This window comes from Ambystoma mexicanum, chromosome 1p (assembly GCF_040938575.1).
Source record: "Ambystoma mexicanum isolate Mex_15411 chromosome 1p, UKY_AmexF1_1, whole genome shotgun sequence".
NCBI classification, from domain to species: domain Eukaryota; kingdom Metazoa; phylum Chordata; class Amphibia; order Caudata; family Ambystomatidae; genus Ambystoma; species Ambystoma mexicanum.
Window position 1 is genome coordinate 1,232,791,555 of NC_090921.1, and position 26,190 is coordinate 1,232,817,744.

Sequence of the window (26,190 nt, forward strand, 5' to 3'; positions counted from 1 at the left end):
TGGGAGGGGAGCCGGGCCTTGCGTCTCAGGCTGGCGGTGGGATCCCCGCCGCTGTGCTCCACAGCACCTTCTCCGCCCTCTTCATCAGTTGACGCTGCAGACAGGGAGAAACAAAACACAGGCATCAGGGCACTGTACAATGGACACATACACACATGACAGTTGTACATGAGTGGCATTGGCAAACCTCAGACATGTCATCACAATCCCCAACACACATGTCATTACAACTCGCACACATTAGCCATACCACAGCCATATCGCAACTGCCACCACCATCCATACACATACAACAGCATGAGCAGCCAAAGGTGAGCCAGACATCACATGCAACACAGGAAGTGCACCACACATGTACACACACCACCACACTTGCATGCATGTGTACACCTCTGCCAAGTGTCGCACTGTTCAGACGGGCATCCATGTCACATCTGCCAATCAGGCTTCCACATACCGCTGTCACATGCATCCATGTGGCATCACTGTTGCACCCTTGTCAAATACACACAAATGCACATGTACACAGTGCTGATACATGCAGCCGAAAACAACATACATGCGTGACATCACGAACATGTCTACTTACATACACATTAATCCAAACATGTGTGCCCACACAACTGCATTTGGCATGCAAGCCTACACACACAAGCACCATCCATGTCTCACACATTACAGCCCTCGCATGTGTCAGCCCCACGGCCCTGTACACCCCCACCCATACTCGACCCCATACAAACATATGTGCAACCTGCACACTACTGAATAATCACCACATGCACTGCTCACAATCAAGATGCATGTACACTCACCGCTCGACTCCAGACGGGTCTGCTTCTCAAGGACCTGGAGGTGGAGCGCTGGGGATATGCGTTCCAGGACCCTCATCTGTTCTTCCGACAAGTGGCCCTGGCGCCCCTTGGCATCCGCTGCCTTCAAGAGGCACCGGGCCTTGTTCAGGGTCCTGGACCTGAAGTCCTCTCAGCGCTTCCTGACATGTTGTAAGTCGCGGACTGCCACCCCCTCCGCGTTGATGGAAGTCACGATGTCAGTCCAGATCCGAGTCCGTCCTTCCTTGTCGGCGCAGGAACTTCCGAAGAGGGCATCATACTGCCCCAGGACTTGCTCCAAAAGGACACCAACTTCGGTGGCACTGAAGCTGGTGCCCCTCTGCCTCTCTGGCCGGGGGTTGTCAGTGGTCCCAGATGGTGTTTGCCCCGACGTGACAACCCCAGAGGCAGGAGTGGGTGGGCAACTGGGTCCTGGGGCTGGGCTGTGGAGCGATGGAATCCCAGTCTTCGGTTCCAGCAGGGGTGGTCACAGCAACAGCACCCCTGGCTGATGTGCAGGCAGCAAATGGCAGTGCACGTGGGCAGCAGGCAGTCAGGCAGCAGCAGATGGCAGGTGGGAGCGTGCTCGGGGCTCTGGGGGGCAGTAGTTTGGCCTTGTGGGCAGGAGCGTGGTCTTCCGTGTGCTTACGCGTGGCCAGCTTGATACGGAGTGATTTGGCACGTGAAAAATCTGCACGTCAGCGTGTAATTCGAGGAAAGGCCCTTAGCGCGTAAGCGCGTCTGCACGCATATGCATTTTCATTGGACAGAAGGCCCCTCAAGCGCAAGCGCCCCTGTGACGTGACGCGTACAGACGTGCCTGGGCATTTCAGCGCACGTGAAAAACTGCACGTCCGCGTGTAATACGAGGAAAGGGCCATGCGAGTAAACGTGCGTGGAAACTGCACGTCCGCGTGTAATACGAGGAAAGGGCCATGCGCGTAAGCGCGCGTGGAAACTGCACGTCCGCGTGTAATACGAGGAAAGGGCCCATGCGCGTAAGTGACGTGACGCGCGAGTGCGTTTCCCTCAGCACGGGTTAAAGGTGAGCGGGCCCAGCAGTTCGCTGTATGTGCCTTTCGTGGAGACCGACGTGTGTTGCTGCTTCCTGTTGTTTCGCGTGCCATCACAACTTCACAGCTATCAAGGACGTATCTCTTCTTTTGGCGGGGGTATTGGCTACGCGTGTTTTGCTGCATCGCGCTAGTCAGACGGTGAGTCGCACACGCTCTTTTTCCCACTGCGGGTGCCCCTGTGTATCGCACCCATTTTCGATGTCATAGTAGCCTGCGTGTCCCACGCGTATGCGTTATTCGTGTTACTGGGTGCCACCGCGTACTGCAGGAGGTTGAATCCACGCACGTAGGCTGCAGGGTTGCGTGCACGGGTTTACTGCAGTTTTGGGGTGCCTGAGCGTTGCGTGACCAGTCACCACATCACCGGGGTCAAATACAGCCTTGCAGGTGCAGGGGGGCTGTTAACATCTTGCTTCCCACCCCCTTCACCCCAATTGCCCAGGTCAATTGTGGTGTACACCTCCCATTGGCACCACTCCATCTGTGCAAGCACTACTACATCTGTGCCATGGTTGGGAGGCCACCAAAGGTGAGGGGCGCCTCAGCTGGGCGTACTCCTCGTGGCGGGCGTGGTCGGGGACGTGGCCGTGGTGTCCAGGGCAGCCACAGAGGGGGAAGAGGCAGGGGTGCGCCACTTGAGCACAATGTTGTGCCATGTGTCGGTGCAGCCATGCCACCACCCCCTGTGGTTCCGGGGGATGCAGCTCCTGCATCTGGCACTGGCACCCATATGACCCGGCAGTCCGTTCCATCGACTGCCACGGGCCCAAGGGTAGTGGTAGCTGCAGGTGCAGCTGTGGACACCGCCACCCAGGCTCAGGGTCTGCCAGCGCAGGCTGCGTTGGCACTTGAAGAGCCCTTGATAGATCTCCAACCGGCCAGGGGGGAAACCATAGGGGCAGGCCGGGCTGCTCAGGCCAAGACACGTGTCCCTGGGGCAGTCATGTCATCTGCTGCCCCGAACAGCCGGGTGTTGGCAAGTGCAGGGGCAGATGCACCCAACAGCACCCCGGTTGTGAGTCTGCCAACCAGGACCGTTGCGGCCAACGACCCTGCCACAGCTGATGTTGCTGCGCAGGGTCCATTAGTGGGCAACCAGCTGCCACTGACACAAGTCAGGCCTTTGGTCATCCCTCCACCTGCCACTCCCTTGGCTCAATCCACCGAACCCACTGGCCATACTGGTCAGGGCGGCATTAGCCAGCCAGGGTCTGCGCCACAGTCCAAGAGGAGGAAGGTTGCACCTGCAGCACAGGCTGGGACCCCACACACAGCCACGACCTCCTGCACATCGAGGAAGAAGCCTTTCTGTAAGCAGGAACTGGACTTCCTCGTGGACTACGTGTGGGGCCACAGCCGTGACATGCTAGTGGGTGCCAATAGTCAGACCACGGCTGCCCAACGTGACACCCACTGGAAGCATGTTGCGGAACATGTCAGTTCATTCGGCCATGAGGTGCGCACGGCGCAGGAGTGCAAAAAGCCTTGGAATGACATCAAGCGCAGCACTAAGGCCAAGCGTGCCTCAAATTACAACTTGACTCTGGTGACTGGCGGTGGGCCTGCACCAGAGGAGGAGGAACTCACTCCGCATGAGGCTCTCGTTGCGGAGTTCATACCACCTGAATTGGTCGAAGGAGTGGGAGAGAAGCTGGACTTTGATGCCCAGTCCAGTGTGTGTTGATGCTTGTTTGTTGAGGACGTGTATGTTTCACTTGTGGGATGTGTTGTGCATGATTGCTGCTACATGTGACGTGTACATTGTTCTGATGTGTAAGTAATGCAATGCTACCCTCATGCATGTCTCCTCTGCCTGCATGCGGGACTCCATGTAGGCATGCTCCCTTTCCCCTCCTCCGCCACTCTGCACCCCAGTTCCACCTTTGCACTGGTCTGCTTCAATCTTGCCAATGTGTACTTTCTTGTTCATGTGTCCTGTGTAGATGCTAACTTCCAGCGTAGAATCTGCCAGACATATGCCGTGTGGTACAGCCTTAGTACTCGATGCAGGGTATCTCACTTGTACTGTGCATGAGTCAGATGTCCCGCAGGGACATGAGTGCCCATTCATGCTCCATGTGCATTGCACGCATGCCCCTATGTGTCCTTGACTGGATGATCACAGTAATATAAGTCCTTGGTTACATACATTGCCCGCCATCTCATCAGCCTTCCCATGTCAACTGTGGCTCAGTCCTACGTTGCACACATGTTTAGGCTCTGACAATCTGTGTGGCTCACAAGCCTCAGCCTGTTCAATGGCCAATGACTCTGTCCAACTCTTGTTGTGTCTTCTTCACACGTGGGCGGCCTCCGGAGTTTCCATCATGTGTCCTGCCCACTGTCCCAGCATCATTTGCAGTGTTGTAATTTGAATCACATTAAGCTGTTGATGCCAGTCAACACTGCCTGTCAATACACAGGTGTATGGTCAGCCTTTTGATACCATGCTAGGCATCCCTGCTTTGGTACTGGGGTGGAGGGGTGCTTGGCTTCTAGACATGGTACACATTGAATGCACAATGCACGTGATGTCTGAATTTGACATTGCACTGCCTTCACATTTCCTGGCACACACCATGTAGTGCTTGTACATGTAGGTAGTGAGTGGCGTACACATTTTCTGCAATGCATAGACCCACTTCCATGGAAACTGCCACCTTTCAACAGGTCTGATCACAGAAGCTATTCAAAGTATACCCAGCATGCATGCCAGGTCATATGTTGTGTGTCACATGTCTGCCGGATGCCTTTGCTGTCGGTGTGTGTGTGTGTCGTGTGCTTCTGACATGTGTATTGACCTTTTTCTCTCTATTTTTCAGGTGATGACGCAATGGAGGCAGAGGATGGTGTTGTCATGCCAGACACAGGGTTGGTAACGCCACATCAACCCAGCACTAGTGGGGGTTGTGGGGTGGTAGGCCACGAAAACCCCCAAGTGCTGCAGTCCATCTTGTCTCTGGCTGCCTATGAGTCCAGCCTTGATGACGACTCTGACGTCCATGTTGAGTTGGATGAGCATCAAGTCCATGTGTCAGGGGTGAGTGATTCTGATGTGGACACTCCTCTGTCTGCGACACCTGCACTGAGGGATCAGACAGTCTTGGTTCCTCCGCCCGTGGTGGATCGGGACGCAGGGTCACCCCCCACACCAGTCACTGATGTGCCTGGGACATCACGTCGACGGGGGCATGTAGTCGTGCAGCCGCAGGCGGTGCCAACACAGCGAGGACCCCCAGTCCTTGGGTCCCGCAGGGGTCAAGCCCGGCAACGCGGTCGCCGTGCGCAACCGCTGTATACTGAGTGGGAGCAAGACATGACTGCCAATTCCGAACGGCAGGGGGCAGCAATGGAGAACATCACTGAGAGCATGGAGCGTGTGGCCCGATCTGTGCTCCCCACTGCTAGGCAGGTGCTTCTCCAGCAGCAGGCGGCACGGTCCACGGCCCGCTCACTCAGGCTGGGCATGGCGGCCTCAGACAGGGCACGCCAGGCTGAAATGTCGTCTCTGCATCAAGCAATTGCTGCTCACGCAGAGGCGCACATGGATGCCCTGAGGGAGGAGTATGCTTCCCTCAGATCCACTCTGGGTGTCCTTATGATGTCCCAGAGGCAGCAGGCAGAGGAGAGGTTTGCACAGCTTGAGCGTACCATCTCGGCTGAGCTACAGGCTTGCCGGGAGGTGCAGCGGTTGTCCAGCCAGGCCTTGCAGGAGGAACTCCGTGTTACACGTGCTACCTTGCAAGAGGAAGCACGTGTATCATGGGAGGTTCTGCATGCAGACCTACGTCACATCGCCACACAGAACCAGGCTCACCCGTCCGGCAGATTTGCTGCCGACGAGGGGCAAGCTGCGGTTAGGCGTGGCCAGGCTACTGTGCCACGTCCTCCTTTCCAGGATGAGCCAGACTCGGACGACCATCTATCTCCCACATAGGTCGTGCTGTGCAGGCGTTGAGCCCATGGAGGATTTTTTTTTGGCTCAGCATCATCGCATGTGGATGTTGAGCAGCACCCTGTACCTCCCCACTGCTGGGTGCCTCCCCTCCCCCCCGGGTCGTATGTGGGCATTTTTGATTTTTCTTTTAGTTTAGTTAGTTAAGTTTCTATTTGATAGGTAGTTTAAATAGGTAATGTAGGTTTTCCATAGTTAGTGCAATCAGATAATAGTTGATTTAGTTTAAAATTGCTAGTCTATTGTGCTTTCATGTGACCGTGCGGTGCTTTGTGGCTTTTGAAGGCATCCACTGTCTCTTACAGCTGGGCCCTTCATGGTTGTCTTGTGTACGTGTTTGCTGCTTGGGTTCCTTGACTCACATATGCCACTCCTGCCTCCCTTATCCATGGGCTCGCAAGGATGGTTCGGTGTTACAGCATTTTACACAAGGGCTTTGGACTGTCATATCTGTGGCATGTCTGGTGCTGTGTGACTTGTGTTGACACCCCTAGTGGGGATGATTTAGGTGTCATTGTCCACTGTTCAGCTTTTGCTAGATGGGGTGTGTCATGATTAATGTGGACATTGATTGCTATGCATTGTATAGTATGTTTCAGATCTTTCCTGTACATGTGTTTGTTGCAATTCATGCTGTAGATAGTGTTCCACACTTTGGAGGTGAAAGACGGACTGATGGTGTGATTTGTGATGTGACTCTCTGACATGGTCAAGTAATGAGATGCCTGATGAGACACACACAGATGACTTTGAAGCATTAATCATGTGTTTCATGCCCTTTCTGCAGGGGGATGAGCCTCCAGAGCACCTTTGCCAGCAGACATGGCCCATTGGACGACGGAATTCTGGACCCGTTTGTTGGTGCCCGCATGCACATGTGTGCAGAAGCAGAGGCACAGTGATTGCAGACCCACATCCTAGAACTGCTGACATGTTCCAAGGAACTCCAGGCAAGGTGAGCATCACAGGGGGGCCACGACACAGCAAAGCTTGCACCAGGCAAGTTGCACATGCAGGCTTAGTCACAGCACTGAGGGTGAGCTTAGACGAATATTGGTGTTGAAGCACACAATGCAGCTCAGATGTGTTTGTGGACTGATGGCTGCTGATAGTAGGGTTGTCTGGGACACATGCAGGGGCAGTGGCACATACCCTCCGGTACACCAAGGTCCATTGAGCCACTTGTATCAACCATGTGGCCTTCCGAGACATGGAAAGGGGCAGCTCACAAGGACATACAGCAAGGGACATACTCGGGTGCAGTGCATGTCTTTTCCACGTACTTCATGATAAATGCACTGTCAACTTTGTTTCGGTCATGGTGGTACGCAATTTGCTCTGTAGTCATGGCTTGCTATATGGGTCTGTCTGCTTACCCAGGGAACATTGCATGTTGTGTGAATTGTGACACATTGGTGTTCCATTTGCCACGCACCCAGCAGCGGCTGCCTTACTGCATTGACTGTGTATGACCCGTCACAGGGGTCATGTTATATATGGGTACGAAGCATCAACCACAGATTGTCTGTTTGTAGAGTAGTCTGTTGCTATGGGGCATGTTTGGTGTTGTGTTTTTGTGCAATTGGCACGTACAGGTTGTTGACTGTGTCTCTCTTTGCAGCATTGCAGTGCTCCTGTAACCGGACCTGAGAGTGCGCAGGCAGGAGGCCAGCACTTAAAACCAGAGCTAAGTGTCTTGTTGTTTTTCTTACGAACTGCTCTGCATAGGCTTGCTGGGGAGTGTACTGATGCATGGATGTATGTGGGGTTCAATTTGGTATGTTTTTTTCTCCCTAATCACCCGTGATCCTATGCAATTTTGAAACCTGTACCCTCTACCCGGTGTTCCTGCTTCCCGTGCCTATCCAAGCAACGTTCCCTGACCCTCTTTCCCCACTGGGGTTGCGGATGCCTGTGTAAGCCCCGAACTTGCAGGCGCCAAAACCCTAGAGGGGGTGGTTGGTTCGTACCACTCCTGAGCCTGGACTACAGAAGGCCATGACAATGATGTCCAAGTTTGTTTGGATTGTGTATGTGTTCATGCAGGTTGTACATTTTCGTGCATTCCCTAGTTTCATGTGTCATTCCTCCTCCCCTCTCCTGCCGCTCATTCCAGTCATCCAGTGTGTCAAAACCTGTCCCGACTGCATATCCCTGAACCTCATTCCCCACCAGGGTCTCAGGGGCCTGTGTGAGTTTGACCTTGCAGGCACCCGGGACATGGTGGGGGTGGTTGTTTTGTGACACTCCCGCGCCTGTACAGGGGACCTGTGACAGTACACATCCATTCATGGTGCATCATCCTATGTCATGTACCACACATGTCTCACATCCTGTCGTGACATTGTTTTGCTGTGCTACCTTGGTTGTTGCATCATTGTGGTAGTACTTGGCCTTTGTGAGGTACTGCTACGTCAAGTCATCTACTGGAGGGTGTTTGGGTTCGTTTTCATGCCTTGGATTTTGTGATTTTGGAAATGAGTGTGGATTCTGAGGGTTCAGGCATCTTTTTACACACAAGGTGGGAGATGGTGACGAAGGGTAAAGGTGATCCTGTGGCCAGGTGGAATTGAGGTTTGGAGGCTCCATGACCCAGGTGCAGTTGTTCAGTGGGTCATGGTCATTTGTGAGGGAGGGGGGGGGTTGTTGTTGATAGTTGCCTTGCCCTGCAGTGTGATGGGAACTCTGACATAGTAATGGTGGTATCCTATGTACATGTTGTGTTCTGCTGATCAATGCCTGTTCATGTGTTGTGTTTTCCTTTCAGGTGCGAGGGGATAGTTGTGGTTTGACATGCTGGGGTGTACACATGGTGGATGTTCACATGTGATGTGTAGGGAACACTGATGGTCACTTGAGTGCACATGCATATGTGGAGTGCATGTCCTTGCAGAACCACACACTTGCACTCTGATGCACTACATGTACTCCCACCCTTGCATATCCACGTGTACACTGTTTGCCTTCTGGTGCCCACTGTGTCCCAGCAGCACATGTTCTGTGACCGATCATGGATCCAGTACATGCCTAATTTGATGTTTGACGTGGTCTGTCACTTAGATGTGATGCTCAGGGTGTGCATCACATACAATGGCTGTTCACTGTGCTGTGCGCTGAGCAGTGTGATGCAGGAGTAGGACACTGCACACATGAGCTGCAGTGTTGATTTTGCAATGCATAATGTGCATGTAGACAGGCATTCATTGTGATGTTACGTCTACGACTGTTGTAATGCATTTGGAAATGACATATTTTGGGTGGGAGGTTGTTGGTCTGTCATTTCATCTGATTCCGGGTCAGGCAGCAGTGTCCGATGCCACTGTGCATTTAGGACATGGCAATGTGTACCTTATCGTTACTGCGTTGGTGTATGGGTATTGCGTGCCATGTCATGTTGATGTTTGGGAGGGTTTGAGTAACATGACAGTGATGGCCATGGCCTGGTTTGCAGGTGTGTGATGCACACCTTGCATGTCCGTGTCATCCGCTTCTCAGAGCAACTAGCTGGGGGTAGATTTCTCTCCGCAGCAGGGCCCTCCCCCTGGAACAGACTTCCGGCCTGAATCATCTCCAGTTCTGGAAACACCTCAAGACCTTCCTCTTTGCTTCTGCTTACTGTCTGCCTCTCCCTTGCAGAATTCTCCACAGGAACTGCACAGGAGCTGCAACTGGGCCACTCTCACCGACCTCAGTCCCTGGCCCAGCCACTCTCCACTTGCACTGCCTCCCTGACAACCCCTGCACTGCAGTACTGTCTCTCTATCCCTACAGCCCTCCCTTCCCAGCACTTGTCTGCACTTACCTTTGTAGTTGCCACCAGGCGACCTAGGTATTATTTTTTTGGGCTACTTCCCCTGTACTGGACTCCCCCCCACCCTTCCCCTTGCACTTTTCCCATTCCCCCTACCCCTGCACTTGCACGATCCCAATGACACCTGGCCTAGTAGTACCGTTCTCTGTGTTCCCTTGTTCCCCCCTCCCTGCCTCATTGCGCCTTGGAATACTTGTGTATGGCCCATATCATGTCATATGTCATATGTGTGCCTTTTGGTCACACAGGATAGCTTGTGTTTAAGTAGATAGGGATGCAGACGATGTGGCACTTCCATGGCAACTTTCTCAGGGTGGTAGGGTTGTGACAGTTAACTGTCTCTTTGTCATCATCGATTGTCACCTGGTATGTGCCAGGCCTGTGTGCACTCCGCAGGGGTGGGAGTTTAGGTGAAAAATGTGGCCACAAGCTGGGTCCGGGCTTCCTCGCCACGTGCCCTGTCCCCTCCAATGGGCAGCACCTGTGCCTGTGGTTGGGGATGTGGGGGCACCACCATGTCCACCGGGACGCCCTGCCGTGTTGCAACATTGTGCAGGACACATGCTGCCACAATGATCCTGCACACTACTGGTGGTGCATAGAGTAGTTGCCCACCAGAGCGGTCAAGGGAGCGGAAACGTGACTTGAGCACTCCGAATGTGCGCTCCACTATGCCCCTGGTTGCAATATGGGCGGCGTTGTATCTTACCTGGGGTGGTGTGGTGGGGTTCCGGATTGGCGTCATCATGTGGTTGCTCAGAGGGTAGGCACTGTCCCCTGGGGAGGTGATAATAGTTGAGATTATTAGGGTTTGGATATTTGTCTGTGTGTAACTTGCATGCATGTGCAAGGGCATTTGTACTGACCTAGGAGCCATGTGTCGCCATGCTGCCCAGCTTCCTGGGCCCGGCTCAGGGCGGACATTCTGTATATGAAACTGTCATGGGTGGAGCCAGGGTAGTTTGCATAGACAGAGGTGATGATTCCCTTTGCATCACATACCACCTGTACATTGATGGAATGCCAGTGCTTGCGGTTTCGGTAGATGTGCTCAATGGCCCTAGGTGGACGTAGGGCCACATGGGTGCAATCTATGGCACCGAGCACTTTGGGGAAGTGTGCCACCCTGAAAAAATCCAGGACAACAGCCTGCCTTTCTGCGGGTGTTCTGGGCATGTATATGTGCCTGCGGACTGAGGGGCGCGCTGTCATGATTGCCAGTACCTGGTGTAGGCAGCGTGACTGCGTGGCCTGTGAGACCCCCCCCACTATGGCAGTGGTCCGCTGAAATGACCCAGTGGCCAAAAAATGCAGGACATTGAGCAGCTTCTCCAAGGGGCTCAATGCTTGGGAGCAAAGGGTGGGGGATGTGAGGTCATCTTCCTACTCCCTGACCAGGTCTTGGATGATATGGGGTGGAAACCTATACCTGCCATAGACCTGGTCATCAGGCATCCCAAAAAGGCTTGTCCGTGGTGCGAAAATGCGTGCCCTCGCTATTCTCCTCCTCCTGGGGTGTCCCATGATCAGTGCAGCGACAAATGGGGCATTCATCGTAGCTGTATATACGCGTTTGTTGTTTGCGCGCACTTTTATGCTGTGCGCGGGGACTCTTCCGCCTGCCTTCGTGTGGCAGACACGTTGACACCTGTGCACGTCTTTTGCCGTGCACGGGTTTCCCGTATTCGGATACGGTCCGAGTGTCATTGCGTGTGATCGGAGGGGAGTGAGAGTACACGCAACTGGCCTGGGTACGTGTGTTTCGGGGTGCGCGGGAAGTTCCACACGCGATTAGCCTGGGTACGTGTGTTCCGGGGTGCCGGGAACTTTCACACGCGATTGGTGGAAATCCACGTGTGTTCTGTCATCACGTGCAATGAGGGAAACACCTGCGCACGTCACGTCATAGATGCGCTCACGCGCTAAGGGCCTTTGGTCCAATGAAATCGCATATGCGTGCTGCCATGCATACGCGGTAAGGGCCTTTCCTCGTATTACACGCGGACGTGCAGTTTTCCACGCGCGCTTACGCGCATGGGCCCTTTCCTCGTATTACACGCGGACGTGCAGCTTTTCACGCGCGCTGAAATGCCCATGCACGTCTGTACGCATCACGTCACAGGGGCGATTGCGCTTGAGGGGCCTTCTGTCCAATGAAAATGCGTATGCGTGCAGACGCGCTCACGCGCTAAGGGCCTTTCCTCGAATTACACGCTGATGTGCAGATTTTTCACGTGCCAAATCACTCCGTATCAAGCTGGCCACGCGTAAGCACACGGAAGACCACGCTCCTGCCCAGAAGGCCGAACTACTGCCCCCCAGAGCCCCGAGCACGCTCCCACCTGCCATCTGTTGCTGCCTGACTGCCTGCTGCCCACGTGCCCTGCCATTTGCTGCCTGCACATCAGCCAGGGGTGCTGTTGCTGTGACCACCCCTGCTGGAACCGAAGACTCCCGACTGGGATTCCATCGCTCCACAGCCCAGCCCCAGGACCCAGTTGCCCACCCACTCCTGCCTCTGGGGTTGTCATGTCGGGGCAAACACCATCTGTGACCACTGACAACCCCCGGCCAGAGAGGCAGAGGGGCACCAGCTTCAGTGCCACCAAAGTTGGTGTCCTGGTGGAGCAAGTCCTGGGGCAGTATGATGCCCTCTTCGGAAGTTCCCGCGCCGACAAGGAAGGATGGACTCGGATCTGGACTGACATTGTGACTGCCATCAACGCGGAGGGGGTGGCAGTCCGCGACTTACAACATGTCAGGAAGCGCTGGGAGGACTTCAGGTCCAGGACCCTGAACAAGGCCCGGCGCCTCTTGAAGGCAGCGGATGCCAAGGGGCGCCGGGGCCACTTGTCGGAAGAACAGATGAGGGTCCTGGAACGCATATCCCCAGCGCTCCACGTCCAGGTCCTTGAGAAGCAGACCCGTCTGGAGTCGAGCGGTGAGTGTACATGCATCCTGATTGTGAGCAGTGCGTGTGGTGATTATTCAGTAGTGTGCAGGTTGCACATCTGTTTGTATGGGGTCGAGTATGGGTGGGGGTGTACAGGGCCGTGGGGCTGACACATGCGAGGGCTGTAATGTGTGAGACATGGATGGTGCTTGTGTGTGTAGGCTTGCATGTTAATGTTAATGTTAAAGGTCATTTGTACCGCGCACTATCACCACCGAAGTGGGCCCCTGGCGCTCTGGCGGTTCTGAAAAGGGGAGGAGGGGGGGTGGGTTAGTAGGAATAAGCTGGAAAAGTGCAAGAGAGCAGTGATGTGCTGTTGGCAGCCTCAGCCCGGTGGGTCCGTCGGCTGGGCTTGGGGTGTTTTATGGTCCGTAGTCGTTGTGTGCTGTTGTGCAAGTCTATGTGTGGTTTGTTTTGTTGTTGCATTGTTGTGAAGTTTGTGCGGATTGCTGCGTTTTAGGCTTGTGGTTGTGTTTGGTTATAGTTTGAGAGGTGTATGCAGAGGGATGGAATTGTTAGTTGGTTGGTTAGTTGGCATTGCTGTCCTTGCAATTGTGGGATTCCATCTAGGTCCGGTACATGCTAACAGTCACATTTCTATCCAGATGCCGCGCAAGCTAGGTTCATAATTCTAAGTGTGGTGCATGCTAAGAGTCACATATGCTAATAGTCACATTTGTCAAATTCTATCTAGGTGTGGTATTTGCTAACAATCATATTTCTATTTAGATGCAACGCGGGCTAAGTTTGAGAATTCCGTCTAAGTGTGGCACATGCCAACAATCATGTTACTGCCTAGATTTGGCGCAAACTAAGCTTGAGAATTCCATCTAGGTGTGGCATATGCTAACAGTCACATTTCTGAAATTCCATCTAAGTGTGGCATATGCTAACAGTCACATTTCTGTCTAGATTTGGCGCAGACTAAACTTGAGAAATTCCATCTAGGTGTGGCATATGCTAACAGTCACATTTCTGAAATTCCATCTAAGTGTGGCATATGCTAACAGTCACATTTCTGTCTAGATTTGGCGCAGACTAAACTTGAGAAATTCCATCTAGGTGTGGCATATGCTAACAGTCACATTTCTGAAATCCCATCTAAGTGTGGCATATGCTAACAGTCACATTTCTGAAATTCCATCTAAGTGTGGCATATGCTAACAGTCACATTTCTGAAATTCCATCTAACTGTGGCATATGCTAACAGTCACATTTCTGTCTAGATTTGGCGCAGACTAAACTTGAGAAATTCCATCTAGGTGTGGCATATGCTAACAGTCACATTTCTGAAATCCCATCTAAGTGTGGCATATGCTAACAATCACATTTCTGAAATTCCATCTAACTGTGGCATATGCTAAAAGTCATATTTCTATCTAGATGCGACGCGGGCTAAGCTTGAGAATTCCATGCAAGTGTGGCACATGTTAACAATCACATTTCTGTCTAGATTTGGCGCAGACTAAACTTGAGAAATTCCATCTAGGTGTGGCATATGCTAACAGTCACATTTCTGAAATCCCATCTAAGTGTGGCATATGCTAACAATCACATTTCTGAAATTCCATCTAACTGTGGCATATGCTAAAAGTCATATTTCTGTCTAGATTTGGGGCAGACTAAACTTGAGAAGTTCCATCTAGGTGTGGCATATGCTAACAGTCACATTTCTGAAATACCATCTAAGTGTGGCATATGCTAACAATCACATTTCTGAAATTCCATCTAACTGTGGCATATGCTAACAGTCATATTTCTGTCTAGATTTGGCGCTGACTTAACTTGAGAAATTCCATCTAAGTGTGGCATATGCTAACCATCGTATTTCTATCTAGATGCGACACGGGCTAAGCTTGAGAATTCCATGCAAGTGTGGCACATGTTAACAATCACATTTCTGTCTAGATTTGGCGCAGACTAAACTTGAGAAATTCCATCTAGGTGTGGCATATGCTAACAGTCACATTTCTGAAATCCCATCTATGTGTGGCATATGCTAACAGTCACATTTCTGAAATCTCATCTAAGTGTGGCATATGCTAACAATCACATTTCTGAAATTCCATCTAACTGTAGCATATGCTAACAGTCATATTTCTGTCTAGATTTGGCGCAGACTAAACTTGAGAAGTTCCATCTAGGTGTGGCATATGCTAACAGTCACATTTCTGAAATCCCATCTAAGTGTGGCATATGCTAACAATCACATTTCTGAAATTCCATCTAACTGTGGCATATGCTAACAGTCATATTTCTGTCTAGATTTGGCGCAGACTAAACTTCAGAAATTCCATCTTAGTGTGGTATATGCTAACCATCGTATTTCTATCTAGATGCGACGCGGGCTAAGCTTGAGAATTCCATGCAAGTGTGGCACATGTTAACAATCACATTTCTGTCTAGATTTGGTGCAGACTAAACTTGAGAAATTCCATCTAAGTGTGGCACATGCTAACAATCACATTTGGCGCTTCTATCTAAGAGTGGACATGCTAACATTCAAAGCTCTATAAAGAGTGGATGTGTTAACAATCACAATTCTATAAAGAGTGGACATGTAAGTATTATGGCAGTCTATGTTCTTGGTAGATAAGATAGAGTGGCAGGGGTTTTCTGGGGTAGAGTGATTGCTCTATTCCCCACCCATACCACACTCACGGTTTTTGTTGGTGTCTGTTGGCTGCTGGCTTCCTTGGCGTCCCCTGCGGACACCTGCAGACACATCTTGGGGCCGTCCTTAGCCTCGGGGTCCTTCGCCGCAGGGCTGCCGGGCAGAGGGCTGCCCTTGGATGTCCTTGAAGTGGTGTATGGGGACCAATCCGGTTGGAGTGGGTGTGTTGGGAGGCGGGTACAGGGGAACCAGGAAGCGGGTGGGCTGGGGAGAGGGACCACGTGCCGAGTGGGCTATGGTGCTTTTTAGGCACCTATGCAATATTACATTGCAGGGTTTGGGGAGGAGGGGGTCTCGAGACTCCTTACCTTGGCCTGGGTCACTGCAAATGGCGGGGACGCCAGCTGCAGACCCTCGCCACGGCCTCGTTATTTAATTTTTTTTTTTTCTTTTCCTAAGGACCAATCGGGACAGTGGGGAGGCGGGCACAGGGGAACCAGGAAGCCGGTGGGCTGGGGAGAGGGACCACGTGCCGAGTGCGCTATGGTGATTTTAGGCACCTATGTAATATTACATTGCAGGGTTTGGGGAGGAGGGGGACGGGAGACTCCTTACCTTGGCCTGGGTCACTGCAAATGGCGGGGACGCCGGCTGCAGACCCTCGCCACGGCCTCGTTATTTAATTATTTTTTTTTTCTTTTCTAAGGACCAATCGGGACAGTGGGGAGGCAGGCACAGGGGAACCAGAAGCCGGTGGGCTGGGGAGAGGGACCACGCGCCGAGTGCGCTATGGTGCTTTTAGGCACCTATGCAATATTACATTGCAGGGTTTGGGGAGGAGGGGGTCGGGAGACTCCTTACCTTGGCCTGGGTCACTGCAAATGGCGGGGACGCCGGCTGCAGACCCTCGCCACGGCCTCATTATTTTTTTTTTATTTATTTATTTTTTTTTTTTCTATGGACCAATCGGGACAGTGGGGAGGCGGGCACAGGGGAACCAGGAAGCGGGTGGGCTGGGGAGAGGGACCACGCGCCGAGTGCGCTATGGTGCTTTTAGGCACCTATGCAATATTACATTGCAGGGTTTGGGGAGGAGAGGGTCGGGAGACTCCTTACCTTGGCCTGGGTCACTGCAAATGGCTGGGACGCCGGCTGCAGACCCTCGCCACGGCCTCATTATTTTTTTAAAATGTTTTTATTTTTTTTTCTATGGACCAATCGGGACAGTGGGGAGGCGGGCACAGGGGAGCCAGGAAGCGGGTGGGCTGGGGAGAGGGACCACGTGCCGAGTGCACTATGGTGCTTTTAGGCACCTATGCAATATTACATTGCAGGGTTTGGGGAGGAGGGGGTCGGGAGACTCCTTACCTTGGCCTGGGTCACTGCAAATGGCGGGGACGCCGGCTGCAGACCCTCGCCACGGCCTCGTTACTTTTTTATTTTTTTTTTATTTTTTTTTTTCTATGGACCAATCGGGACAGTGGGGAGGCGGGCACAGGGGAACCAGGTAGCGGGTGGGCTGGGGAGAGGGAACACGCGCCGAGTGCGCTATGGTGCTTTTAGGCGCCTATGCAATATTACATTGCAGGGTTTGGGGAGGAGGGGGTCGGGAGGCTCCTTACCTTGGCCTGGGTCACTGCAAATGGCGGGGACGCCGGCTGCAGACCCTCGCCACGGCCTCATTATTTTTTGTTTATTTTTTTTATTTTTTTTTCTATGGACCAATCGTGACAGTGGGGAGGCGGGCACAGGGGAGCCAGGAAGCGGGTGGGCTGGGGAGAGGGACCACGCGCCGAGTGCGCTATGGTGCTTTTAGGCACCTATGCAATATTACATTGCTGGGTTTGGGGAGGAGGGGGTCGGGAGACTCCTTACCTTGGCCTGGGTCACTGCAAATGGCGGGGACGCCGGCTGCACACCCTCGCCAGGGCCTCGTTATTATTTATTTATTTATTTATTTATTTATTTTTTTCTATGGACCAATCGGGACAGTGGGGAGGCGGGCACAGGGGAGCCAGGAAGCGGGTGGGCTGGGGAGAGGGACCACGCGCCGAGTGCGCTATGGTGCTTTAAGGCACCTATGCAATATTACATTGCAGGGTTTGGGGAGGAGGTCGGTGAGACTCCTTACCTTGGCCTGGGTCACTGCAAATGGCACTCACCTGCCGATGATTTTTTAGGAGGCAGTGGGCGCCTGCAGCGCGGGTCGCTAGACTCTGGGCCCGGAAGCCCAGTAACCAATCACGGGCGGTGGGCGGGTTGGGAGGCGGGAGGGAGCAGGGACACGCTCGGGGATGGATGCTGGATGCGGTGGGAAGGGGGGGTCTGCAGGGCAAAATGGAGGTCGGGGGCTGCAAGCACTCACCTGCCGATGATTTTGTAGGAGGCAGTGGGCGCCTGCAGCGCGGGTCGCTAGACCCTGGGCCCGGAAGTCCAGTAACCAATCACGGGCGGTGGGCGGGTTGGGAGGCGGGAGGGAGCAGGGACACGCTCGGGGATGGATGCTGGATGCGGTGGGAAGGGGGGGTCTGCAGGGCAAAATGGAGGTCAGGGGCTTCAGCACTCACCTGCCGATGATTTTTTAGGAGGCAGTGGGCGCCTGCAGCGCGGGTCGCTAGACCCTGGGCCCGGAAGCCCAGTAACCAATCACGGGCAGTGGGCGGGTTGGGAGGCGGGAGGGAGCAGGGACACGCTCGGGGAGGGATGCGGTGGGAAGGGGGGGTCTGCAGGGCAAAATGGAGGTCGGGGGCTGCAAGCACTCACCTGCCGATGATTTTTTAGGAGCCAAATGCAGTTGTGTGGGCACACATGTTTGGATGAATGTGTATGTAAGTAGACATGTCCGTGATGTCACGCATGTATGTTGTTTTCGGCTGCATGTATCAGCACTGTGTACATGTGCATGTGAGTGTATTTGACAAGGGTGCAACAGTGATGCAACATGGATGCATGTGACAGCGGTATGTGGAAGCCTGATTGGCAGATGTGACATGGATGCCCGTCTGAACAGTGCGACACTTGGCAGAGGTGTACACATGCATGCAAGTGTGGTGGTGTGTGTACATGTGTGGTGCACTTCCTGTGTTGCATGTGATGTCTGGCTCACCTTTGGCTGCTCATGCTGTTGTATGTGTATGGATGGTGGTGGCAGTTGCGATATGGCTGTGGTATGGCTCATGTGTGCGAGTTGTAATGACATGTGTGTTGGGGATTGTGATGACATGTCTGAGGTTTGCCAATGCCACTCATGTACAACTGTCATGTGTGTATGTGTCCATTGTACAGTGCCCTGATGCCTGTGTTTTGTTTCTCCCTGTCTGCAGCGTCAACTGATGAAGAGGGCAGAGAAGGTGCTGTGGAGCACAGCGGCGGGGATCCGACCGCCAGCCGGAGACGCAAGGCCCGGCTCCCCTCCCAGGTTGTCATCTCGTCGGGGAGTGAGGAGTCCGGTGCCGCGTCCCAGGCCGCAGCTGCCGGGGGGAGGTCCAAGAGGCGGAGGTTGGAGTTGGACTCCTCGGCAGCAGAAGGGGCAGCTGGGACCCCACAGGGCCCAACAGGGGAAGATGGCACGGAGTCATCCAGGTTGGTGGGGGGTTTGGTGGAGGAGGAGGCCGTGCAAGCACGAGAGACGGGGTCTGGAGGTGGGGATCCCACTGGTGCTAGTGGTGCAGTGCAGGACCAGGGACAGGAGGCAGCACAGGCCGCCACGGAGGTGCCTGTGTGCAATCCTGTCCCCGATCCTGTCCCTGCATCATCTTGCACCAGCAAGGATGCCTACGTCCAGACCCGTTTTCAGGCAGGGGATGAGCTCACGTCAACTGGCCTTCCTCTGCCTGCGGACGTGGCTATCCAGGTCCGGGTTGAGCCTGTCCTGGCTGGTGTGGCGTTGCGTCAACGGGCCATGCGAGGTGACCTGCAGTCTTTTCATGAAGAGACTGAGAATCATCTCCAATGGCTCGTTGACCATGTCAGCCTGCTGGGACAGGTCACCCAGGCCGGATTCCTCCGTCTGATGGGGCTTGCTCCGACCCCCTCCTCAACTGGAACCCCTACGCGCCAGTCGTCCTCTGTGCCATCTTCCCACCCATCAGTCACCTGGGTGCCCTGTGGAGCTGCCTCTGACGGTGCGGCCAGGCTGGTGGAGGAGGCATCCCTGCCCAGTCGGGAGTCGGACGTCCAGCAGGGGTGGCCACATCAACAACTGCACCCCAGCCGGCGGAGGATGTGCAGGCAGCAGGAGGCAGTGCACGGGCAGAGGCACAGCAGCAGCAGCAGCAACGTGGTGGGAGCCATGAAGGCTCGGGTCCTTCGACATCGGAGGGGCAGGCATCGGCCGGTGAGCAGGAGGACCCAGGACAGAGAGTGTCTTCCGTGTGGCAGCGGTTGGGCCACGCCATAGATGCGGAGCGGCAGCGGGCAGAAGAGGCACGGCTCACAATGGTCAGGGCGGAGAACTCCATGCGGAGGGCCCTGAGGCGGGCTGAGTGCCTCGAGGCAATCCGCAGGGGTTTGGAGGTGGAGACGTCGGCGGCCCTGCGGACCGTTGGGGCCATGGAGGAGGACCTCCTCCGGGACATTGAGGAGGAGTTCGATGATGCCCTGGCCTGGAACATCCACAAATGAGCCGTGAAACTAGCCCGCTGCCCTTGTACATAGTTTCTAGGTAGTGTTAGGTTTCATTTTTGTTTTTATTTTATTTGGACCTTTCGGACATTGGCCACATTTTTGTATATAGTTTATTTTATTAGTTAGTGTAGTTATGGCTTTCTTTTTTATTTCCCATTGGATTTTGTTTTGTGGACATTGACTTTGGACATTACTTTGGATTTTTATTTTTGGTTTTGCTTTTTTTGACGGACATGCTTCTTTTCATTTTTGTACATTCACGTTTCTGTTTCTTCATTTTTTATTCTATTGATGTTTCCTTTAATACATATTATTTTTGGTGAACTTCAATGTGTGGTATCTCATTGGTTTCATGCATTTCATGATGTTTTGAGATTCACTGACACCCATTGGGTGTATGTGAGGGAAATGTGTTTGTTTCGGAACTTGCAATTGGTGTTCTGTGATGTAATTGCAAATTATGAGTGGGTGGATGCAATACTCGGGTGGTTGTTTTGCATTTGGAGGCTGACCATAGGGACCATGGATCTAGATTGTGATGACATGTTGGCTTGGGAATATGAGTTGCACATGGGTGGGGGCCTGCTGGCAGGTCCCCCACAGTGCTTGCTGGGGGGTGGGGGTGGTGGGAGACATGAGTTGGACATGAGTGGGGGCCTGGTGGAGGCTGCCCCTGCACTGCTGGGGGTGGGGGTGGTGGGAGACATGGGTGGGGGCCTGGTGCAGGCTGCCCCTGCACTCCTCGGGGGTGGGGGTGCAGGGAGACATGAGTGGGGGCCTGGTGGAGGCTGCCCCTGGTGGCTGGGGGGTGGGGGTTTTGGGAGACATGGGTGGGGGCCTGGTGGAGGCTGCCCCTGCACTGCTGGGGGGTGGGGGTGGTGGGAGACATGGGTGGGGGCCTGGTGGTGGGTGCCCATGCACTGCTGGGGGTGGGGGTGGTGGGAGACATGGGTGGGGACCTGGTGGAGGCTGCCCCTGGTGACTGGGGGGGTGGGGGTGGTGGGAGACATGAGTGGGGTCCTGGTGGAGGCTGCCCCTGCACTGCTGGGGGGGTGGGGGTGATGGGAGACATGAGTGGGGGCCTGTTGGAGGCTGCCCCTGCACTGCTGGGGGGTGGGGGTGGTGGGAGACATGGGTGGGGGCCTGGTGGAGGCTGCCCCTGGTGGCTGGGGGGTGGGGGTGGTGAGAGACATGGGTGGGGCCTGCTGGCAGGTGCCCCACAGTGCTGGGGGGTGGGGGTGGTGGGGAACATGGTTGGACATGGGTGGGGGCCTGCTGGCAGGTGACCCACAGTGCTGGGGGGTGGGGGTGGTGGGAGACATGGGTGGGGGCCTGGTGGAGGCTGCCCCTGGTGGCTCGGGGGTGGGGGTGGTGGGAGATATGAGTGGGGGACTGGTGGAGGCTGCGCCTGCACTGCTGGGGGGTGGGGGTGATGGGAGACATGAGTGGGGGCCTGGTGGAGGCTGCCCCTGCACTGCTGGGGGGTGGGGGTGGTGGGAGACATGGGTGGGGGCCTGGTGGAGGCTGCCCCTGCACTCCTCGGGGTTGGGGTGCAGGGAGACATGAGTGGGGGCCTGGTGGAGGCTGCCCCTGGTGGCTGGGGGTGGGGGTGGTGGGAGACATGGGTGGGGGCCTGGTGGAGGCTGCCCCTGCACTGCTGGGGGGTGGGGGTGGTGGGAGTCATGGGTGGGGGCCTGGTGGTGGGTGCCCCTGCACTGCTGGGGGGTGGGGGTGGTAGGAGACATGGGTGGGGACCTGGTGGAGGCTGCCCCTGGTGACTGGGGGGTGGGGGTGGTGGGAGACATGGGTGGGGGCCTGGTGGAGGCTGCCCCTGCACTGCTGGGGGGTGGGGGTGATGAGAGACATGAGTGGGGGCCTGGTGGAGGCTGCCCCTGCACTGCTGGCGGGTGGGGGTGGTGGGAGACATGGATGGGGGCCTGCTGGAGGCTGCCCCTGCACTCCTCGGGGGTGGGGGTGATAGGGGAAATGAGTGGGGGCCTGGTGGAGGATGCCCCTGGTGGCTGGGGGGTGGGGGTGGTGTGAGACATGGGTGGGGGCCTGGTGGAGGCTGCCCCTGCACTGCTGGGGGGTGGGGGTGGTGGGAGACATGGGTGGGGGCCTGGTGGAGGCTTCCCCTGCACTGCTGGGGGGTGGGGGTGATGGGAGACATGAGTGGGGGCCTGGTGGAGGCTGCCCCTGCACTGCTGGCGGGTGGGGGTGGTGGGAGACATGGGTGGGGGCCTGGTGGAGGCTGCCCCTGCACTCCTCGGGGTTGGGGGTGCAGGGAGACATGAGTGGGGGCCTGGTGGAGGCTGCCCCTGCACTGCTGGGGGGTGGGGGTGATAGGGGAAATGAGTGGGGGCCTGGTGGAGGATGCCCCTCGTGGCTGGGGGGTGGGGGTGGTGTGAGACATGGGTGGGGGCCTGGTGGAGGCTGCCCCTGCACTGCTGGGGGGTGGGGGTGATAGGGGAAATGAGTGGGGGCCTGGTGGAGGATGCCCCTGGTGGCTGGGGGTGGTGTGAGACATGGGTGGGGGCCTGGTGGAGTCTGCCCCTGCACTGCTGGGGGGTGGGGGTGGTGGGAGACATGGGTGGGGGCCTGGTGGAGGCTGCCCCTGGTGGCTGGGGGGTGGGGGTGGTGGGAGACATGGGTGGGGCCTGCTGGCAGGTGTCCCACATTGCTGGGGGGGTGGGGGTGGTGGGGAACATGGTTGGACATGGGTGGGGGCCTGCTGGCAGGTGACCCACAGTGCTGGGGGGTGGGGGTGGTGGGAGACATGGGTGGGGGCCTGGTGGAGGCTGCCCCTGGTGGCTCGGGGGTGGTGGTGGTGGGAGATATGAGTGGGGGACTGGTGGAGGCTGCCCCTGCACTGCTGGGGGGTGGGGGTGCAGGGAGACATGAGTGGGGGCCTGGTGGAGGCTGCCCCTGGTGGCTGGGGGGTGGGGGTGATGGGAGACATGAGTGGGGGCCTGGTGGAGGCTGCCCCTGCACTGTTGGGGTGTGGGGGTGGTGGGAGACATGGGTGGGGGCCTGGTGGAGACTGCCCCTGGTGACTGGGAGGTGGGGGTGGTTGGAGACATGGGTGGGGGCCTGGTGGAGGCTGCCCCTGCACTGCTGGGGGGTGGGGGTGATGGGAGACATGAGTGGGGGCCTGGTGGAGGCTGCCCCTGCACTGCTGGGGGGTGGGGGTGGTGGGAGACATGGGTGGGGGCCTGGTGGAGGCTGCCCCTGCACTCCTCGGGGGTGGGGGTGCAGGGAGACATGAGTGGGGGCCTGATGGAGGCTGCCCCTGCACTGCTGGGGGGTGGGGGTGATAGGGGAAATGAGTGGGGGCCTGGTGGAGGATGCCCCTGGTGGCTGGGGGGTGGGGGTGGTGTGAGACATGGGTGGGGGCCTGGTGGAGGCTGCCCCTGCACTGCTGGGGGGTGGGGGTGATAGGGGAAATGAGTGGGGGCCTGGTGGAGGATGCCCCTGGTGGCTGGGGGGTGGGGGTGGTGTGAGACATGGGTGGGGGCCTGGTGGAGTCTGCCCCTGCACTGCTGGGGGGTGGGGGTGGTGTGAGACATTGGTGGGGGCCTGGTGGAGGCTGCCCCTGCACTGCTGGGGGGTGGGGGTGGTGGGAGACATGGGTGGGGGCCTGGTGGAGGCTGCCCCTGGTGGCTGGGGGGTGGGGGTGGTGGGAGACATGGGTGGGGCCTGCTGGCAGGTGCCCCACATTGCTGGGGGGTGGGGGTGGTGGGGAACATGGTTGGACATGGGCGGGGGCCTGCTGGCAGGTGACCCACAGTGCTGGGGGGTGGGGGTGGTGGGAGACATGGGTGGGGGCCTGGTGGAGGCTGCCCCTGGTGGCTCGGGGTGGGGGTGGTGGGAGATATGAGTGGGGGACTGGTGGAGGCTGCCCCTGCACTGCTGGGGGGTGGGGGTGCAGGGAGACATGAGTGGGGGCCTGGTGGAGGCTGCCCCTGGTGGCTGGGGCGTGGGGGTGATGGGAGACATGAGTGGGGGCCTGGTGGAGGCTGCCCCTGCACTGCTGGGGTGTGGGGGTGGTGGGAGACATGGGTGGGGGCCTGGTGGAGACTGCCCCTGGTGACTGGGAGGTGGGGGTGGTGGGAGACATGGGTGTCGGCCTGGTGGAGGCTGCCCCTGCACTGCTGGGGGTGGGGGTGATGGGAGACAAGAGTGGGCCACTGGTGGAGGCTGCCCCTGCACTGCTGGGGGGTGGGGGTGGTGGGAGACATGGGTGTGGGCCTGATGGAGGCTGCCCCTGCACTGCTGGGGGGTGGGGGTGATAGGGGAAATGAGTGGGGGCCTGGTGGAGGATGCCCCTGGTGGCTGGGGGGTGGGGGTGGTGTGAGACATGGGTGGGGGCCTGGTGGAGGCTGCCCCTGCACTGCTGGGGGGTGGGGGTGATAGGGGAAATGAGTGGGGGCCTGGTGGAGGATGCACCTGGTGGCTGGGGGGTGGGGGTGGTGTGAGACATGGGTGGGGGCCTGGTGGAGTCTGCCCCTGCACTGCTGGGGGGTGGGGGTGGTGTGAGACATTGGTGGGGGCCTGGTGGAGGCTGCCCCTGCACTGCTGGGGGGTGGGGTGGTGGGAGACATGGGTGGGGGCCTGGTGGAGGCTGCCCCTGGTGGCTGGGGGGTGGGGGTGGTGGGAGACATGGGTGGGGCCTGCTGGCAGGTGCCCCACATTGCTGGGGGGTGGGGGTGGTGGGGAACATGGTTGGACATGGGTGGGGGCCTGCTGGCAGGTGACCCACAGTGCTGGGGGGTGGGGGTGGTGGGAGACATGGGTGGGGGCCTGGTGGAGGCTGCCCCTGGTGGCTCGGGGGTGGGGGTGGTGGGAGATATGAGTGGGGGACTGGTGGAGGCTGCCCCTGCACTGCTGGGGGGTGGGGGTGCAGGGAGACATGAGTGGGGGCCTGGTGGAGGCTGCCCCTGGTGGCTGGGGGGTGGGGGTGATGGGAGACATGAGTGGGGGCCTGGTGGAGGCTGCCCCTGCACTGCTGGGGTGTGGGGGTGGTGGGAGACATGGGTGGGGGCCTGGTGGAGACTGCCCCTGGTGACTGGGAGGTGGGGGTGGTGGGAGACATGGGTGGGGGCCTGGTGGAGGCTGCCCCTGCACTGCTGGGGGTGGGGGTGATGGGAGACATGAGTGGGCCACTGGTGGAGGCTGCCCCTGCACTGCTGGGGGGTGGGGGTGGTGGGAGACATGGGTGTGGGCCTGGTGGAGGCTGCCCCTGCACTCCTCGGGGGTGGGGGTGCAGGGAGACATGAGTGGGGGCCTGATGGAGGCTGCCCCTCCACTGCTGGGGGGTGGGGGTGATAGGGGAAATGAGTGGGGGCCTGGTGGAGGAAGCCCCTGGTGGCTGGGGTGTGGGGGTGGTGTGAGACATGGGTGGGGGCCTGGTGGAGGCTGCCCCTGCACTGCTGGGGTGTGGGGGTGATAGGGGAAATGAGTGGGGGCCTGGTGGAGGATGCCCCTGGTGGCTGGGGGGTGGGGGTGATGTGAGACATGGGTGGGGGCCTGGTGGAGGCCGCCCCTGCACTGCTGGGGGGTGGGGGTGGTGTGAGACATGGGTGGGTGCCTTGTGGAGGCTGCCCCTGCACTGCTGGGGGGTTGGGGGGGTCGGAGACATGGGTGGGGGCCTGGTGGAGGCTGCCCCTGGTGGCTGGGGGGTGGGGGTGGTGGGAGATATGAGTAGGGGACTGGTGGAGGCTGCCCCTGCACTGCTGGGGGGTGGGGGTGCAGGGAGAGATGAGTGGGGGCCTGGTGGAGGCTGCCCCTGGTGGCTGGGGGGTGGGGGTGATGGGAGACATGAGTGGGGGCCTGGTGGAGGCTGCCCCTGCACTGGTAGGGTGTGGGGGTGGTGGTAGACATGGGTGGGGGCCTGGTGGAAGCTGCCCCTGCACTGCTGGGGGGTGGGGGTGATGGCAGACATGAGTGAGGACCTGGTGGAGGCTGCCCCTTGTGGCTGGGGGGTGGGGGTGCAGGGAGACATGAGTGGGGGCCTGGTGGAGGCTGCCCCTGCACTGCTGGGGGGTGGGGTGCAGGGAGACATGAGTGGGGGCCTGATGGAGGCTGCCCCTGCACTGCTGGGGGTGGGGGTGATGGGAGACATGAGTTGGACATGAGTGGGGGCCTGGTGGAGGCTGCCCCTGCACTGCTGGGGGTGGGGGTGAAGGGAGACATGAGTTGGACATGAGTGGGGGCCTGGTGGAGGCTGCCCCTGCACTGCTGGGGGGTGGGGGTGCAGGGAGACATAAGTGGGGGCCTGGTGGAGGCTGCCCCTGGTGGCTGGGGGGTGGGGGTGATAGGGGAA